This window comes from Meriones unguiculatus, chromosome 18 (assembly GCF_030254825.1).
Source record: "Meriones unguiculatus strain TT.TT164.6M chromosome 18, Bangor_MerUng_6.1, whole genome shotgun sequence".
Lineage (NCBI taxonomy): Eukaryota > Metazoa > Chordata > Mammalia > Rodentia > Muridae > Meriones > Meriones unguiculatus.
In genome coordinates, this window is record NC_083365.1 from 8,878,164 (window position 1) to 8,898,564 (window position 20,401).

The following is a 20,401-nucleotide window of genomic DNA, read 5'->3' on the forward strand; positions in this document are numbered from 1 at the left end:
GGATCAGTTATCATTTTGTAACCATGTTCTACCACATTAGTTTTCTCCCCACAGTCCACAAACATGCTACAAAAGCTCTAACACTAACCTCTTTTATTCTTGAAACTTTGGAAGTGTTGGTAGGTGGAAAGAATCAGGAGTCAGCTCAGCAAGGTAGTCAACCTGTTCAACCTAGGAATTCAGTGTCAGCTGTGCATAGTCATGAATTTACAACCTCGCATCCTCCAGGTCCTGAGGATCTCTGTGGACAGTCCCGGGAGGGTCCATCTCCTCCTTTGCTGGTAGACAAAATGTGCTGTAAAGGTAGGGTAGAAACTGCTGAAGATCCCACCCACTAGCAGGCTCTTTTCACAGCAGGCACCTCTGGGTTTAGTTGCAATTCCGAGGTCATTTTTCTTCCTGATTTTTTCCCTTTTGGTCCTGTTCTGTTCCTCTTTCTAATATCCTCCGAGTCTACTATCTGGGATTGAAAAACTACATGTTTACCATGATGCTCATGATGACCAGACACTTCAGCTGATCCTTGACTCAGTATCCGAGTGTCCCATTGCCTCCCCGAACAGCAGTACTTGGAGATGAAGTTAGGGTCTAAGACATTAGCAAGGTTGGAAAACTCCCTTCACATGCTCTTGTTTCTGGTTGGAGAGGAAAAGCTGAAGAGCCTGGAGGTGAGTCTTGATGTCATCAGCACTGATGGGGACTCCAGTCTCTCTTGTGACGTTCCCCCTCACACACTGTGTTTGTAGTCCCAAAGAGATGGCCTTGACTCTGGGCTATAATTTTCCAGTGCTTGGACAGGATCTCAGGTTATCTGTGCATTGTTATTTTGTTTTTAGAATAATAGCATAATGATAAAGCTCTACTGCTTAAAAATTAACCTAACTATAAGCAGAAATTGTAAATGTGGCCACATAGATTTCACTAGACTGTGACTGTGTGCTTAGTCACAAGTGGCTCACACCCCTGAGAAACTGGCCAACCAAAGAACCTCTGAAGAAGAAGAAGAAGAAGAAAAAAAAACAAAACAAAACGAAAGAACAATGTTCTTTACCTTTCAATTTCTTTGCAAATTAAAGATTTCTTCTGGGACCCAAAAGTAATGAGATAATATCTAAGAAAGTGACAAACATCAATTAGTTTTCTCTAAAACATAGTAAATAGTGCTACTTGTCTGGAGAAAGCTAAACAGCAAAGTCACTCAGGCCCTTGTTAAAAGGCTCTTGACCGGTGAGGGAGAAAGAAAGAGGTCAAAGGACTCTTCCATCTCTAAGGAAATCTAGCGCAGATGGAGGCTACCTGGAAAGAGACAAGTTTTGGAGTTTTGTTTTTGTTTTGTTTTGTTCGTTGATATTTTGAGATAGGGTTCCTCTATGTACCCTTGGCTGTCTTGGACTCACTTTGTATGCCAGGCTGGCCTCGAACACACAGAGACCCACCTGCCTCTGCCTCCCCAAGTGCTGAAATTATAGGCCTGCAGCACCTCAGCAGGCTCACGTCTTAATTGTATGTGCAGAAAAGCTTTGTAATGTCTGAAACCCTAGAAGCACACAGCATCTGCATTGAAACAGTCGTGTACTCTGTACTCTGAAGGAAATTTTGCCCAAAACCACGCGGCCAATAGGAGGTCACAGAATGAGAAACGAGGAAGCCAGCCCTCTCACTGCAATACATGTAGGTAGGTTTCCTTGCTGCACTGACAGCCCAAATTGAGGACACAAAGCCCCTGGGTCGCTCCTCACCTCTACAACCTATTTTGCTTTGCCAACAGAATGAAGCTCATGTTTCTGTGGCTCAGACTTTTTTCTGGATACTGTAGTAGTGTGAATATGAGCAGGTCAACTGTAACCTGGTATTTACTATGTGTCTACAGGGCTCGACAGTTTGCTTTCCTGTTGTCCACAGAAAATCAATTGATTAAGCAAATCAATAAGGCAAACAAGGGTAGGGGTGGGTGTTTAAATTTACTCAAGAGAGCAAATTGTTTTCAAACACATTTACAACTACCCAACTGCATATAAACAGTGTTAATTATCAGTGATTCTTATCTGTTCAGCTGTGTCCGCCAGCTGTTATCAGTTTGCTCTTAGTTACCTGCTGACCGTTACTTCACAACCTGAAAGTATTAAAATTGCATTTCTTTTTAAAACATCCCAGGGTTTGGATTTTTCATTCACACAAAATACATGGCAGTTATTTCACAGTACAAAGGTTGTCTTCTGACAAATGTTTACATCATAGGGCTATGCCTCTCTTTAGGAAAGATACTCTTCTCCTAAAAATGGTTTGGGGGGTGGGGGAGACAAAATTACACAATTGTATATTCAAGTATGTCTAACTTGAGCCCACCTTGTTACAAACAGAATATGTAGCTACTAAGCAGCCTTATCTGAGAGTTAAAGTCAACCCAAATGTTTCATGTAAGTGTGTAGGAAAATATAATTATGTAAACACAGGTGTGTGTGTGTGTGTGTGTGTGTGTGTGTGTTAATGAACACTGTGGTCTACTCATTTGTCTGACCAGTGTTAATGAATGCTTTTCTATATAATCCTGTTTCACAGCTTTAGGCTTTTCCAATGAATCACAACAGAACAAAACAAAAAAGAAAACTCACACACAAAAAATACCTTTCTCTAAAGAACTAAAGTTTTGTTGGAGGAGTTTGACTATAAACAATAACCCTGATTAGTAAATAAGTATTTTGGGAAACAGAGCCAGAAATAGATTGTCAGTAATATTAGAGCTCTAGCATGGTGGTTGGGGTGTCCAGGAAAAGGTAATCGAGAGGCAGCATTTGAACACAGACTGGAGAAACTTCATTAAGTGCCCATCAGGGAAGAGTGGTCCAGGCAGAGGGCACAGCAAGGCAAGGCCCTTGGTAAACATGAGACACAGCGAGCATCAGGGTGGAGATGTGTGCAAGTGATCCAAGTGATTGGGAAGGGGCTCATAGGTCACAGGCTCAAGAGCTGGATCTCACTGAGCTTCATTCCAGTGATGGTGAAAAGAGATTTGATTATCTGAGACGCCTGGGTGAAGAGCCAAAGCAATTAACATGCGAATGAGCAATAATCACAATTAATTATTATGATTACATATTTTGAAGGGTCTCCCAGGCAGGCTCATTTCCCTATTTAATTTGCTGGGTGATTAAACACAAATGTCAAAATTCTGTGACTTGCCCGAACTTAGAATGCATTTATAAGCGAAACACAAAGTCAGAACCCAACTTCATCATATGTGGCTTTTAGATGGCCCAGGTGGCCACCTTCTAATAGGACAAGCTCCTCAAGGAGCAAGAATGAGGCGGGTCCAGCCCCAGGCATGACTGCAATGGAATCTTAGGAGGCCAGCAACAGTTCAGACTAGGGTGGAATGCAAGGCCATCGGTTCTGTAAAGTGTAACAAAGCACTTGTTTAGGGGCATCCTGGAGGGATCGTTTCCAGAGCTGTCTCAAGGAGGCTGTGCCTGCCCGCGTAGTCTTGGCTGGTGTTATGCATTTGTTTTCCTTGAAGAATTGTGATGCCTCCGGCCTAAATGGCTCCTCTAGTCTGGAAAGTGACTGAGCGTTCGGTTTCACCAAATGTGAACGCAAAGGAGCTCAGTAAGTAAAGCAGGCCCATTCTCACTTATTTACAATGTTCCTATCCACAGGATTTATAGAATCTATTTCCAAGGATCTGCTTCCCTAAATAGCAGGCCCCTCAAGAACATGCACCATCATATCTGCCACTGAAAACACCTTGCTCCTTGGACCTGAGAATGTACTCTCACTGTACATGGGGTAAGCCCAGTCATGTCACTGGCCTATTGCATCTGTCATGTCGTTAGCCCTGAAAGCACAAAAGCCATTGCAAGCAGGTGATTCCCTGTCTGAGATAGAAATGGGACTCATTGTCAAAGAGGTAAGAAGTGGACCAGAGCTTCTGACAGCCTTAAAATCCAGTGGTATCTTTGGTTCTTGCACATTCACAAATATCCTCCCTGGCTTTCTGATCTCACTCAACAGGTTCAAAATAGTTGGCTCTTGGGAATTCTTCTAAGCAATAAACTTTTCTTTGCGTCTTTTTTAGAGATGTTTTAACAGGCCTGAAAGGACAGACACAAAGAAAATAAGACCCTTTACCACAGAAGGCAAATACCTTCCCCCAAATCAGAGGAAAACAGCAATTGGTTGTTGAAAACAATTTTATTTGCTTAACAGGGTTTTCCCCTGCGGGCCAGATCAGTCGATGTGGAAGGAGCAATAGGACCTTCCAAAAAGGAGGGCTAGCCTGGAAGGCAAGCCTCAAATAAATAGCAGGGCTGCCTAGTGTCCCGCACAGCCCAGCAGGGCCTGCTGCCCTGAGGGCTATCTGGACTACTGCGAGCTGGCTTTCCCATCCTGCTGCACTCGCTGTTGCCACCTGCTGGTAACATATCATGATTGGCTCAGGGCTTGGTGGTGGGATTTGTTTATGGGAAGGACAAATTAATTGCAAGCTCAAGACCGCATCAGGAATCTTCATTCTCCAGGGACTCCATCTTCCTGGCAAAGACAACTCAGAGAGCCAACAAGAGCTGATTCGTTTCAAGGACCTGTGGGATAGGCCAGCCATACCGTGACTCGGCCAACGCTAAGCTTCAGGAGACGCCATTCCCTTCCTCAGTCTTCCCTGAGGTTTATGCGGAGCATCCTCACCAGCAGCGATGTGCTCTGTTAGCGCATTGTCTTGAAGACAATATAATACAACTTGACCGCTAATGGAAAATTGTTTGTCGTTTTCTCTAGCAAAGGCCCAGAGCAAAGGACAACCTCTTTGGCCTCTTTCAAGAGCCTCGAATGAACAGCTTTCTACTGCACTGTGAAAGAGCAGACCCGAGTATCCGGGCTGATGGATCTTGAAAAACCAGAGTCCAGCAAACCTCTTGAAGTAAAGCAAACCTAATTTTAAAGGCCTATCCTGAGCTGTAATTAGCTGAGAAATATGAAGCAGAAACACATTTCCTTAGAAATCTCTGTACTCATAAACAACCAATACCAAGGAACAATTCCCAGGAAATTCAGGCACATCAGAAGCCACTGTGCAGATGTTTAACTTTTAAATTTATGGTTATGCAACAGGAAGGTTTCAGATGAAAATATGTCAGGAAGTTCAAGAGGTAAGGCCCCCTATAGCACTTTTAACACATACCCACACATACAAACGCCACATCGTAAAGAGATTTAAAAGGTTTTCTCAATATAAATGTCCAAATTGATGGGCCAGGATGGGCCTCTTAACACTTAACATGTGTTCTTATTTTGATTTTAATTTATAAGGGGAGCTGTTATTTAATATGGATGTTTTTCTATCATTGCCTGATCCATGTTCACAATAAAAAAAACAACAATGCAGCGTGGCCAAGGTCATGCCTTGGGCCATGCCACTTCAGTATCTCCTCCTGCAGGACAATGCCATCCAGTGACTTAAAGTGCCACTTACAGTTTAGAACTTTTTTTGGCGGGAGGGGATTCTCAGACAGGGTGTCTCTGTGTAGCCTTGACTGCCTGGACTCATTTTGCTCACAGAGATCTGTCTGCCTCTGCCTCCCAGAGTGCGAGGATTACAGACATGAGCCCCGGTGCCTGGCTAGTTAGACTTCTTAAATCTGTCTGGTTTCTTTTCATAACCCCATACTGCATTACCCAGCTGAGATGAACAGAATCCCAAACCTAATGTGGCTTAAAATGAAACTGCTGTTTGCTTCCAGTCCTTCCCTAGACCAGGTACTTCCCTGAATGCCTTCATCTTAACAAGTGACACATCTCTAGTTGCTCCAGAGCAAACCCTGGCACGAACTTTGATCAGATTCTCTTTTCCCCTACTTCTGAATAATCCCTCAGGAATTCTCCTATTCACATACATCAAATTCCCCCAAGTCTCCATTCCCTCCATCTCTTCTGAAACCACTTGTAGTTCTTTTCATTTTAGAAAAGAACAAGGAATTCCAAAGCAGTGTTTCTTGTCTCTCACTGTTGAGGCACATGAATTCTGTGAGGGACCTTAATGCAAGGTTCTGAGTAGAGAGAAGTTTTTGACACAGTCCTGTCATCTGGGAAAGGCTCTCCTTTTGAGGTCTACCCTGCCATGTGAGTAGGCCTCCGGGTTGGACACGAGTTGATATCTAGAGGTCTCACTCACTCCCTTGCCTATATATGAGTCTTCCCTGGGGCAGGGGGCCAAGGGTTATCTGAGAATATGATGGCTTGCTTCCCCAGAGCAAGGGTGGCAGCTGATTTAGAGGGTGGGATGGAAGCTTTTGAGAGCCTCACCTCAAGAGTCATAGACTACTAATCTTGTACTTTCACTGGGAGCAATAGCTCGGAGGTAGCTGTGGGCCTGGCTGCCAGCCCATACTCATCAAGCTTCCATTCCCTACTACCCACAGGCCAGCAACAGCTTCCCAACCCATCTCTCTGCCTCTGCGGTGCCCCACAGCAGCCTAAAGTCTATTTCTGAAAACACAAGTCAGATCTCATTATTCTCGTATTCAAGTCCTCTTGTGGCTTCCTGTTCTATTTAAACAAAACAATGAATCTTCATTCCACTCTTGCCAGCCTCTGCTACATTCACTCACAGCTGCCATTAACACTCACATTCCCCCAACAGAACAGGTTGAGTTTCCTTAACTTTGGGAAAGTCCAATCATAGCTTAAATATAAAGTCCAAAAAAGCCATCCAGAATACCACATCTAAAGAATTATGAGACACTCCCCACTCAACTGTTAACTCTGCTCTCTGTGCCCATGCATTTGTCATTTTATTGCTAAGAGAATCCTGGGTTGGGTTCAAGAGTAGGCAGACACCTTGATCTTAGTGAATGCTGTCTCCTCCCACCCATAGGAGATGAATCATGATTGCTCTTTGTCAGGCAGGATGATCCTTTGTCAGTCAACAGTAAAGCGAGTGGCTAACAGTGTTTTGTAGAGATGAGTACCTATGCATGCTCAGTGCTCCTCTATAATAGGCACGGAATGAAACTAGCTGAGAGGCCCATCAAATAATGAATAGAAATGAAATTGTGGTAGTCACACACAATTTTATCTAGCTCTAAAGAAAATGAATCAGGAAGACGAATGAAACCGGAAAACATGCTGAGTGTGCTAACTTGAGCTCAAAAGGACAAGACCACATTATTCCCCCTCATATGCAGATCCTAGCTTCAGGTTTGGAGATCTGTAGGTTTAAGTTGGTGTGAATTTCTACAAAGGCAAGTAACCTAGAAATGGGCCAGAGGTGGAGGAGTTTTATAAGTAGGGGGGATAGTTGAACACATGTGATAAGAAAATTGAGAGCGGGACTACCGAGGGTAAAGATATTTAAATAGAGATGAGGTCAAGGGGAATGGTAGACAAGACGGTAGGAGGCGGTGATAATTGTGGTTTGTCAACTTAACACAAAGCAAGACATTTCTGGGAGGAGGGACCATTAGCTGAGAAAATGCCTCCATAAGACTGACCTGTAAGCAAGTCTTGTTCCTGACTAACGATTGACAGGATCGGCCTGTCCCACAGGCGGTGGTGCCTCCTCTGGGCAGGTGGCCCTTAATTGTATAAGAACGCAAGGTGAGCAAGTCCTGAGGCAGCAAGCCAGCAAATTTCTCCATGGCCTCTGCTTGAGTTCCTGGCTTCAGGTTCCTGTCCTGACTTCCATCAGTGAGAGTCTAAGGTGACAAACTTTCTTCTCCAAGTTGTTTTGGTGTTCGTGTTTTACCATAGCAGTATAAATGGTAACAATGCAGACGGTAAACTAAAACCAAGCATTATGAAAAGGGGAAAAACTATTAATTTCTATGTTAAGTAAAAAACTTGAGAAAAAGTTTTACTGGCCAAGCCGGTGGTGCATGCCTTTAATCCCAGAATTTAGGAGGCAGAAGCAGGTGAATCTCTATGATATGGAGGCGATCCTGGTCTGTACAGTGAGATCAAGGACAGCCAGGTTACAGAGAGAAATCCAGCCTCAAGAAAACCCAAAAATCATTCTTAATGGTTGTACCTTGCCTGAATGGAAAATGCTGCTTGGAGAAGTCACAACCAAGCCTTCAAGGCTGGCTGCTGAAGGAGAAGCAATGGGCTTACCCAGCCGCGGTTCCTGCTCGGCACAATGCTAACCGGACGGGCAAGATGTGTCCACTGGTGCCAAATGGCATGACTGGTGTTGGGGCAACCAACTTTTCTGACTAGATCTAAGGCTCTATCCACTTAAGAGAAACCATACTCAGCACCGGAGATCAGGTGAAAAGTACACAGCTGCAGAAGCCTTAGCTCTACAGGGGATCTACTACACACATTTTGGATGTGGCATCAAATTAGATTCTATTTATATTTATATCCAAAGATTAGTGCTACTCAGCCTTGCTCAGAAAAGCTCTTATTTTGTAGTGAGTAAAGGCGAATGCAGAATTCATAAGAGGCCAAAGTGCTAAGAAAACTGAATTAGACAGTGTATCTTTAACAGAATATTTATACCATTCCTTTCTTTTTCTATATATTTTTTATTTTTTTAACTTTTATTAATTACATTTTATTCACTTTGTATCCCCCATAAACCCCTCCCACCTCCCCTCCCGATCCCACCCTCCCTCCCATTTCTTCACACATGCCCCTCCCCAAGTCCACTGATAGGAGAGGTCCTCCTCTCCTTCCTTCTGATCTTAGTCTATCAGATCACATCAGGAGTGGTTGCATTGTCATCTTCTGTGGCCTGGTAGGGCTGCTCCCCGCTCAGGGGGAGGTGATCAAGGAGCAGGCCAATCAGTTCATGTCAGAGGCAGTCCCTCTTCCCATTACTATGGAAGCCACGTGGACACTGAGCTGCCATGGGCTACATCTGTGCAGGGGTTCTAGGTTATCTCCATGCATGGTACTTGGTTGGAGTATGAGACTCTGGAAAGACCCTTGTTATACCATTTTTTTTCTAAGCTCATGGAACATCATAGAAAAAGCATCAGAGAGAATATAAGAGCCAGAGAATGAGAAGCAAAGCTGTGAAACATTGTCTTTTGCATACGGCATTGCTGTTGCACTTAAGAACAAACACCAGCTATCTTGCCAGGCAAGATACAGCTTTGGTACCTACATAATACTGAGCCTTTCACTAATCCATCATAGATAAGGGAGGGACTCGTGAAGCCCCACCCCCCATTGAGGAAATATAGATAGTTAATAGTTGCTGGAGGAGGGTGACTCATTCCTTATGGTAAAGACATTGGAAGGTTCCTTTGGTGGAATAAATAACCTCCCACCCACACTTAGGCAGACAACCTAATTAAATATACTGGGTCACACACACACACAAATAAACACATAAAAGTAGAAGGGGAATTGGTGGGAAAAAGTGGTTCAGCGGGATGGAAGAGCCATAAAGGAGGATAAAGAGGGAGAATATGACCAAAGTACTGTGTGTGTGTGTTTTCGTGTGTGTGTGTTTATATATGAAATTATGAGAGATAAGTTTTTTCATTTATTTAATTACTTTACAGCCTGACCCCAGCCGCTTTTCTTTTCTCTTTCCAGTCCCACCTTTTCATCCCCTCCCCCCATTCTTCCCTCTCCTTCTTTTCAGAGAAGTGGAAGCCCCCAAGGGGTACCAACCCACCCTCACACCTCAAGGTGGAATAAGCTCACCCTCCCCCAGCGAGGCTAGACAAGACACCCTAGCGAGGAGAAAGAGATCCAAAGGCAGGCAACATAGTTAGAGATAGCCCTGCTCCCACTGTTAGGGGACCCTCATGATGACCGAGCTGCACACCTGCTACAGCTCTTGCATCCTTGTAGGTTCTTTAATTGGTGGTTTGGTGTCTGTAGCTTTTCATTGGCCCGGCTTAGTTTATTAGTCTGTAGGTCTTCTTGTGGTGTCCTTGACATTTCTGGTTCCTCCAATTCTACCTCCCACTCTTCCACAAGATTCCCTGAGCTGAGTCTATTGTTTGGTTTCTGGGTCTTTTCATCTGTTTCCATCAGTTTCTGGATGAAGCCTTTCAGAAGACAGTTATGCTAGGCTCCTGTCTGCAAGCACAGCAGAGTATCAATAGAGTCAGGGTTTGGTGCTCTCTTTGGGGGGGGGGGGGGGTCTCAGGTTGAGCCAGTCAATAATTTGCCATTCCCTCAATCTCTGCTCCATCTTAATCCTACACTTCTTGTAGGCAGGACCAATTTTGAGTTGAAGGTCTTATGGTGGGTTGGTGTCCTCCTCCCTCCACTGGAAGTCCCACCTGACCACAGGAGGTGGAAACTTCAGGCTCCTTAACCCCTGCTGCTAGGAGCCTCAGCTAGGGTCACCCCCACAGACTCCCTGGAGCCTTCTCTGTGCAGAGACTCCCCCACCTCTACCCAGACATTTCCACGCCTGAAACCCATCCACATTACCCTACCCACTCCCGCTCCCACCCAGTTCCTTCCCTCCATCTAATTCAGGTGTCCATTGTATTTCCTGTTCTGAGTGAGTTGTGCATCCTCCCTTGAGCCCTCCTTGGCTTCACTGGGTCTGTGGATTGCAGCATGGTTATTCTGTAGTTTATGGCTAATATCCACTCATACTAAAAGTGAGTACATACCATACATGTCTTAAACCAATTTCTTTCAAAGAGCTATTTACTTATTTCTATTGATGTGTGTGTCCACATGAGTTTACGTGGGCCACAAGCACGCAGGTGCCTGATCACACCAGAAAAGGACGCTGGATCCCCTGGAGTTAGAATTGCAGGCAGTTGTGAGTCACCGCATGTGAGTACTGGGAACCAAACCATAGTCCTCTGCAAGAGCAATCAGTGCTCTTGACCACTGAACTGTCTTTCCAGCCACAATAATAATTTTTAATAGAACTAAAATGTTTTGTGATACTGTGCTGACTAGTTGGGGGTAAGACAGTTGTCTGATGGGGGCTGCACTTTTAAAAAGGGCCAGAGCAAACCCACTGAGGAGAGTTTTCTTGCTATCACTGCCTTTCTGAGTGTAACTCCACGTGATGACTAGGGCTGCTTCAGCAGCCATGTTATGACGAGGAGATCAACAGAACAAAATATACAAACAACAACACAGGGCTAAAAGCCAACTTCAGTTGCCATCATTCACCTCAGAGAAATATCTCTAAATCTAAACCCCACTGTCTGGAATGAGACAGAGGGCCTCTGCTTAACACTGCAGCTACTCAGCTCTCAGCAGCCCTCCATTCTCTTCACTGACCTTGGTCCATATTCAGTTCCAGGGTTGTTCCTTCTCCGTGAACTAGTTTCCCTGTTTACTTGCATGCCCCGTGAGTCCTGGCTTGATAAAATCAAAGAGCCAAATGATTCTTCCAAACCAAAAGATAGTTTCTGTCACTCCGCTGTCAAATCTCTCAAGGTTTCATGTCAGTTTCACAGTCAGCAGGTAAGTCATAAGCCCTCAGTACCCCTTGGGGGATTCCACTTCACAATGGCTGGCGAGGCCCTCAGACACCTGCCTCCTTCTGCACTCTAATCTATGATTGACAACCGACACTCTTTCTTTTGCTGACTTTCCTTGGGCAAACTTCTCTCCTACCCCAGGACCTTTGAAGAGGCTGGGACCTCTGCCTAGACTGCTGTTCTCCAGCTTCCCACATCCTTCCCCTCACTTCAAACCAACCTTCATTCATGCCATGCCCATTGGTCCTGAGGCAGAAACCACTCTCCTTCCCAGAGACTCACTCTTCCACTTCCTTTGGTTTTGACTTAAAAGTAAATCACCATGAAACGATCAGTACCGTTTTCACTGGTTGGCTAGCTTCCTCCTGCTGTTTTCTAAAGCCTCAACTGCAGAACTTTGTTCAGCTCGAGGTGTTTCCAGAATTCCAACAGGCCAGCTGCTCAGTGAATATTGTTGGTTGGATGAGTAATGGAATTACATCACTGTTCTGTAGCTCAGTTTCCTCACCTAAAAAGCAAAGGAGGAAAAATAAATGTAAGGGCTTCTCTTAGTGTGTCTGAATCAGAACAGTGCTTCCTCCACCTCCAAAATCAAGGGGGTGAGCATGGGCCCAGAGCCAAGAATATGGAGTTTCTCCTTGGTCTTCCATGCCTGGCTCACCTAGCTCACTGGGTGGCCATGGGCAAGTCAGTTAAGTCTGTTGTTTGAGTTCTTCATTCATAAAACCAGACTAACTTACCTACCGCGTGGAGAAGCTGGGCGCATTAATTAATGCTTATAAAGTTCCTTGGTAGCTCTCGATTAAAAGATTCAATTATAGAAAATTGTCACTATTAGGTAGATGAAAACAAAATAATGAGACTGTTCTAGGCACTATAATTCTTACCTGAAAAACCAGGCTTAAAAAATGAAATCCATCAACTGCATTCTACAACAGTCCCCTCCAGTTCTATTGAAAAGGGCCATGTTGGAGTTTGAAGAGTCCGAGACGAGAGATGTAGCTTTAGGAAGGAACCTTTACTAACCTAGATTCTCTGGTTATTTATATGTGGATAGGAATATAATAAAAAGATTTATTGTTAAAGAAAAAAAACTGTATGTAATGTCTGCTTTACGAATCTATCTTAAAGGTCAAAAAATAGTTTAAGGCCAAAATATTTTAAGGTCTACCTATCAAGACCAAAAATACATTTCAAGAACAATGTTGATGAAATTGCTTATACTTATGAAAATAGTTATTATTAGAGGAAAATAGAATGCCAAGAGCTCTGTTTAGAAATAATAACAATGTGACATAAATAAAGATGCTACTGCCACTGCTTGTAATTGTAGCTAAGCTGGGTTCTTTGCTTTAAAGTTTCATTAAATTAAACATCAAGTCATTTTAAAATCTACCCATCCAACCCTCCCCCCAAATGTTTGCCCATGACTCAGTTACCTTTTAAGCAAATATTTCTTTTTAGGTGAAAGGCTGCACTCCTATCTCTGGAAGATATCCTGATGGTATAGCAACTCCAGCATCCCACCCTTAGTCTAAGTCAGCTTTCTTCCTTGCCTCTTTTTCTCCTTCCTTCCAGAAAGAACCCTGAAATTGGCCTCTTGCGATGCAGATGTTGATGCCAATGCTTAGGGCATCTGCACCACGCCAGAAGCACTTGTGAGCCTGGCAACGTGGGCGTCAGGCAGAATTTTCAAGCATAGAAGCTCAGTGCCAAGGAAGGACACTGCACTGCAGAGCTGGTGGATTGGCTGAGGCAAATCCTGGTCTTTAAACTATGGCCACTGCACCCACTCCCTTGCTTCTCTAGGGATGATACAGAATAGTTTTGCCAAGTAAGAAAAATTTGTAAAACCTTCAAGATTCTTAGTATTCACCGGACCTGCCTTTTGAAAAAAGAGTTGTGTTAACCAGATCGAGTAGATGAAGACTTCTTCCAGAAATATAGACATGAACAAAACTTCATACATGATGGGGGACAGGTAGAATAACTCTAAAAGTCAAAATCTCAGATACTGTTGCAGTCAGGTAGGGAAACTACCCTGAAGAGCTCAACAGAGGGTCTCCAACAATACTCCGGGTTCTGAGAAACAGGGGCATTTTCCTAGTGAATTTTCTTGTTGCTTCCATCCTGCTACCAAGGCAGTTTGAGATCCATGTGCACAAAGCTGTGCAGTTAAGAATAGCTGAGTTTGGAGGGGCTGGAGAGACGGCTCAGCAGTTGAGTATTGGCTCTTCTTCGAGAGGTCTTGAGTTCAATGTTCAGGAACCACATGGTGGCTCACAACCATCTGTAATGGGATCTGATTCTCTCTTTTAGATGTGTATAAAAACAGACTACTCATATACAGAAAAATAAATTTTAAAAAAAGAAATAAAAATATATAGAAGAGAGTAGCTGAGTTTGAATACTGGAAATGTTAACTGTGCCCCTGCCAATGTAGAAGATTAGCTTACTGGTAATTTGTGGAGTAAATGTTTATTATTTGACCAAAAAGCAAAGCAGGTTGAGTCCAGTGGTTGTTGACATAAAACACCAAATAGATGGATTCATGATAGATAAATGATAGATATGTTTTATAGATAGATGATAGATAGATAGATAGATAGACAGACAGACAGACAGACAGACAGACAGACAGATAGATAGATAGATAGATAATATGTTCATGGATGGATGGATGGATAGATAAATCAAGCATTTATACAACATAGTTGTTTCCTGGAAGTTTTCTACTTTTCCCAAAGTCAGCAGGTAAGTCATATGGCGAATTCTTTAGACCAGTGGTTCTCAACCTGCCTGATGCTTCAAGCCTTTAATATTGTTCTTCATGTTGTGATGACCCACAATCATAAGATTATTTGTTGCTATTTTATAACTGTAATGTTGCTACTGTTGTGAATCATAATGTAAATATCTAGCTGCTTAAACCAGCTTGCGGGTCATGCCACTTCAATCATCAGGTCAAACTTAGAGCAACGAACTTATCACTGAGCAGAAGTGGCATTAAGTGTCCTTTTTCCCCACTCACTAATTCTTCACCTTTCTGGCAAGACTAGATTCATCGGGCATGAATAAGGTGAGAAAACAGTCTGTGGAAAAGTGACCGAACAGACAAAAATGTCAAGAGATTCTGCTAGAATTCAACTGAGAGGAAAATGTCAGGTTAGACTCAACCTTAGGCCCAGCTTCACTGGGTTTTTCCACTTTTCATCGGATTGTATTGATAAAGAGCAAGTAACATCATTGCCTGTGTAGGTTGATTTTCACTGCAATGGTTCTCACTCTGTGGGTCTTGACCCCTTCGGGTTGCATGTAAGATATCCTGTGTACTAGATATCTATATTACAGCTCATAAAAGTAGCAAAATTGCAGTCACGGAGTAATACACAATGATTTTATTGTCGGGGGTTACCACAACACGAAAAAGTGCACTAAATGTCGCAGTGCGAGGAAGGCTGAAAACCACCAAACTAGTTATTTTTATTTTTATTGTGTGCATGTATGGACACTTGTGTGTGCCATGCTTTTGAGGTACCCAGGGAGGCCAGAAAGGGACAATGCAGCCACTGTCTGGAATCACAGACACTTGTGAACTGCTGGATGTGGGTTCTGGGAACCGAACTTGGGGCCGCTGATTGTAGCAGGTGCTCTTTCCTGCGGAGCCATCTTTCCAGTTTGTCAAACCATCAAGAAGTTTCAAAGCTCTTACCCTAAGTCAGAATTTCTGGGTAGGTAGAAGCCTGCGTTTTATGGACATGGTGCTTCTTCTCTTTCTTTTCTTTTATTTTTTTTTTCCTTTAATAATATAGCCTGGGCCATTTACCTCCCTCGCTCAACTCTATCTATCCCTCTCACTTTTCTCATTATAAAAGTGCATCTTCCCGGGAACATTGGTCGTTCTGATCTTGTGTATTTATAAATCCCTTGCACCCATTTTTAAAGCTTCAGAAGGGCAGATTTTATGAGCTTCATGCTTTTGATTTGAGTACACATTGGGCATCCTCCTACTCAAGTTTATTAACTTGAGCTCAGGGAGGTTTCTGCAATCTGCAGGATTCTTTGCTGAAAATAGTTCTTGTTCTCTTCTTCACTGGTGTGTTAGGGTGTTGCTTAGATGGACAAGAATTTATTTCTAGTGGAAGAAACATGCTTCTTGCTGCAGGCAATGTCAGCGATGACAGTCAGGGATGGCCCATTTTTCTCTAGAAGGCTGTGGAGTAAGTAGTCTTCACACCACAGAGGAGGACAGAGGCACAGGAAAGAGCAGTGACAGCAGGTTACCCTGAGCTCCCTCCAAACCCTCCATGGAGCAGCATGCCATCTTGCAGAGGGTCATGATCTGAGTCTGTGAGCAGTGGCGATAGTGTGGACTTCACTGGAGCTCTGCATGAGCCGGGGTTGCTGCTTCCACTCTGGCCTGGGACGCTGGGAAATAACGTTTCTATACTCTCCTGATAGAGAAAATTGAATGTGTTCATCAGTAGTGACACCATGTTAAAATGACACTTCTGTGAAACTACTGAGGATCTCAGGAGAAGCCAGGTCAGCAGTCGACAGCAGTGTGTCTCACAGCCCTCCCTCTGCGAAGATTTCTGGGCCTGTGGTTATCAACTTCTAGGTGACAGAGCTACTGGATCTTTTGTGAACATCTAGAGAAAATCAAAACAAGATAAAATTAAAAAAAAAACTCTTTGGCATCTAGCTTAAATTAGCTTACACGAAGAAGTACTTTGTTAGTTTAGAGAGAAATCAAGAAATGAAAAAATACTACTACTACAATAATAGTAATTTCATGTATAACTCTCTCTTTCTCTCTTTTGGTGTTTCAAGACAGGTTTTCTCTACATAACAGAGCCCTGGCTATTCTGGACTCACTCTGTAGACCAGGCTGGCCTCAAACTCACAGAGATTCACGTGCCTCCTGAGTGCTGAGATTACAGGCGTGCATCACCATACCTGGCCCATGTATAAATTTAAGAAAAAAAATACAAACAAAGTATTTAAATGTAAGTAAACATATTCTTTTTTTTTTTCACTTATAAGGGTAAAGACATGTCTAGCACTTTTATTTTTGTCCTGTTATCTTGAAGGCCCCGCTTGTCAATCTGGATTCCTTTCCGCTATTTCCCCGTGATGGCTGAGCTGTGGCTGCCCCTGACTATATACCACACAGCCATTGTTTGAAGTGCTGGGCTGTCTGTTGTTTCTAGCGACAAGGGAGCACTAACAGGACAAACAACTCCAGTTTCTAGAATGTAACCACCACATGGACGGATTCACTCTCTGCTCTATATTATAAGAGTAGGTATGTTTTTTTTTTTTTGTTTTCTCTCCTTCTCTCACATTACACATCCCTACAAGGAATGTGTCCAGGGACTCTGCTTCCCTGAAGGACAATTTATCCAATCCATAGCCAGCAGCATATTGAATACTCTTTTCTAATAGTAAACACTACATCTTGACATGTGTCACTAAAATTTTCAACATTTTCGTAAGGGTCTACCAGTTTCCTATGCAATATTTCTAACACATTTTGTCTTACCAACCACATTCATACATTGTTGGGAAAGTATAAATGACGTTTCTCAGTTTTCCTGGAATATCAGGGTGGGTCATAAGAACAGAAACTAGCAAGTGGAGCTTGTAGCCTCCAGTGGGAGCCTGATAAAATGGAAGGTCCCCTTCCTCATTTTGTCTACCTAGTAGTGCCTATTGCTGTGGCTGGTGCAGCCATTTCTTCAATTCTGAGGTAGCCTTGAGAAATATATGTGCTAATTATGTTAAAGTAGAAAGATCAAACAAGATCAAGCCTTGATATTGCTAGTGATCTTTTATCACATTCTTGTACTATATTCTTCCAAACCTCAAAAAAACATTAAGAAAAAAAATCTGTTACTGTGTCTTAAGACTCTAGTTTTAAAAGCCCCAAATGGCTCAGCCTGAACCTGTTCTAAGTTATAGTGAGACTCACTTGTATGCAGCCAAAAAACTGAACCAAAGAAAAAAATTCTCTGAACTTCCGTCTGCTTGCACTAAAGACACTGGCAAATTTAAATCAAATTGGGCAAGTATAAAATACTAATAAAGCCCGGAGAGATGGCTCGGCTGTTAAGAGTATGTGTTACTCATGCAGAGGATCTGGGTTCTGTTCCCAGCACCCACATGGTGGCTAGCAGCTGTCTGCCACTTCTTTTCTAGGGAACCTGATGATGCTCTCTTCTGGCCTCCATGGCAAAGGCACGCATGTGGTCCACAAACAGGCATCCATGTAGGCATAAACAGCCATATATAAAATAAAAGTAAGGCGTTTCCAAATATGTATAGTAAGTACTTTCTACTGAGAAGTCGTGTGAGGTGTCATAATGCAGCTCTCCTAATGCTCTTTCACGTACAAATACCGCTGCCCCGGTTATGTCACCCACTGGACTCAGCCCTAGGGAATACCATCAGGCTTTGTGCAGAGTGAGACCAAATCTCTCCTTTCTTGGAGGAGCCAGACAGTGGCACCTTTACAAGGTTCCCCCTCAGGACCCTGGTCAGCAGCCTTGCCCTGTGCCTTACCCTCCCCTGCACTTGACTCTCAACCCAGCCTCACTTTGGGTAAGAGAAGCTGGCAGCCAGAAATCCTAACACAGCTGCTTCTAGGGCAACAGCACGGGCAAGTGGGTTTGTGCCAGTTCATTTAAATGCATTTGAAATTTTCACTGTCATTTTCCGTCTTCAAGGACGGAAACTTTCATCGAGAATTTTAAAAAAAGAAGGCAAATATTTTAGAAATAATGGTCTTTATCAAGAGCTAGAGATGTGTTTTTATGAGGTCTAGTAGGAGGATGTTATTGAAAACATATTAGTCATCTGTTTCTATGAAATGGTGGCTAAGGACGCCCCAGATGCAGTCAAATGAACTACCCAGTTCCCATTCTGCAGGAAAACAAACAGCAGCGCTGGACATTACAGGTCATAATATTTTGACAGAGAACTTTCATTGTTTAGAAACTCCATCTGCTACTCCAAATGGCTTGATGTGCTTAAGAGAAACCACACAACTTACTAAATAATTCACACCCTTCTGTGGTTATTTTATTAGTTAGAATATTTTCTCAGTGAGCTGAATTCTTGTCCAGAGGCGGGATCTTTTCCATTGCTTCGTTTAACTTAGATGCAAAGAATTTACTTAACTTAGAAAACTAAAATTGAGTACTTTACTAAATAGAGTTAAAACATTTCTGCTGGGGGGGTGGCTGTCTTCTAAAGTAAGCAAGAAGGCATCATCAGTCAGAGATAACAGCCAACAGGGAGAGAACACGCCCCACTACCTGCCCTCCAATCTCATTCTCCATAGTAGCAGGAACAGCTGCTACACTGTTTTTCCTTCCACTTGAAAATCTACCCACCCACACCAAGCCATGCAAGAGAAATGTTTTCATGTTAATGCTGTTTTGCATATCCAAACCAACAGGATTAAACATCTTTTATTTGAAGAAAATGATGACTACCCTACTTCCTTTGGTTTGGGGGTAAAGAAATGAGAATGAAAACCTTTCCCCAGTAGGAAAAAAAAAAAGGTATGTATAATGACTAGGATGATTTCTCTTTTCAGGTCCCAACAGTTGCCCTGCTAGACTCTGGCCACCCGGTGTCTAGTCTGAAGACCAGGAACACTGTGACCTGGGATCATCTGAAACTTGAGAAACACTTGTTTCTTTGCATCTCCTGAACTCAGGTGACCACATAGTCAGAATGCCCTGGTTCTGTGGGTCAGAGGAGCGAAAACCAGGTCAGTCCAGGCAGAGTTGTGCAGACTTCAACTCAGGCACTGGCTATAAATCTGCCTTCTGACTGATGAGAGGTTTCTATTTCTCTTAATCCCCTCCAGCATGTGATCAATTAACATAAGTTAATATTAATGACGCGTGATATTAAGGCCGAAATAAGTAAGCCCCCAGGAGACAAGAAGAAACACACCAGACTTCCCCTTCATCCCTTCCTCTGCTGGTCCTAGGCCCAGATAGCCCAGCTGCCCAGTTGTCTGCATAGAGTCTCCCTTGATTTCATTTTTTAATATGGCTTAGCTGTTCTTTAGTTTTATCCTTCATAAGACTGTATGTTATTCATACAGAGGCCAGTCTTTAGCAGTTATGGAAGAGGGTTTCTGTGACTTTTTTTTGCAAAAAATTTGAGCAGGTATAAGCCTATCATAAACCAGTTATGTCTTTAGAAAACTTGTTCAGTTCACAAGTGCTTTTTTATTTAAATGAAAAGGTATTTATTTATATGTGTAAGTGTTCTGTCTGTAAACATATATGCATATATATATATATATATATATATATATATATATATACATGTATGTATCCTGTGAGTGCCTGGTACCCAGGGAAGCCAGAAGAGGGCCCCAGATTACCTGAAACTAATGATTTCTCTCTGTAGGGTTTACAACATTTACACAATGCTTACACCCCATTGGGCTGCCACTGATGCATTTAAACTCAGAACAAATCTCATTGTGATTGAATACTGAGAATGGCCGTTTAAGCAGTTGTTACCTAGGTTGGAGAGGTGATGAGTATGTTAAGTAATAATAATAATAAAAAGTGAGTGTGAGAAAGGGTGATCACTGGAATGCTGGGGTGGGAAGTGAAACCCACCAGAACCAGAAAATCTACGCTTTAATGTTCCCATTGCTCCTTTAATTCTGCCAGGGGTGCTGAGCACACCAGCTTTGTGTGTGTCTTTCAGTTCCAGGTCCCATAGTGCTTTGCAACAGAACCCACTTAGGATAACAATGAAGAAGCATGTAGCTTCCTATGAAGAGAGCTTTCGATGCATCGAAATGTCAGCAGCTCCTCTAACAGGGTGCTTTCTGCTCCAGAAGTTTAATGTTAATTATAAAATCAGATGATATTGTTATTGTGTAAGTATGTAGTACATAGGGCAATAGAATCTTCCCAGGTTCAGTGTTTCTTCTCACTGGGAAATAAATAAAAATT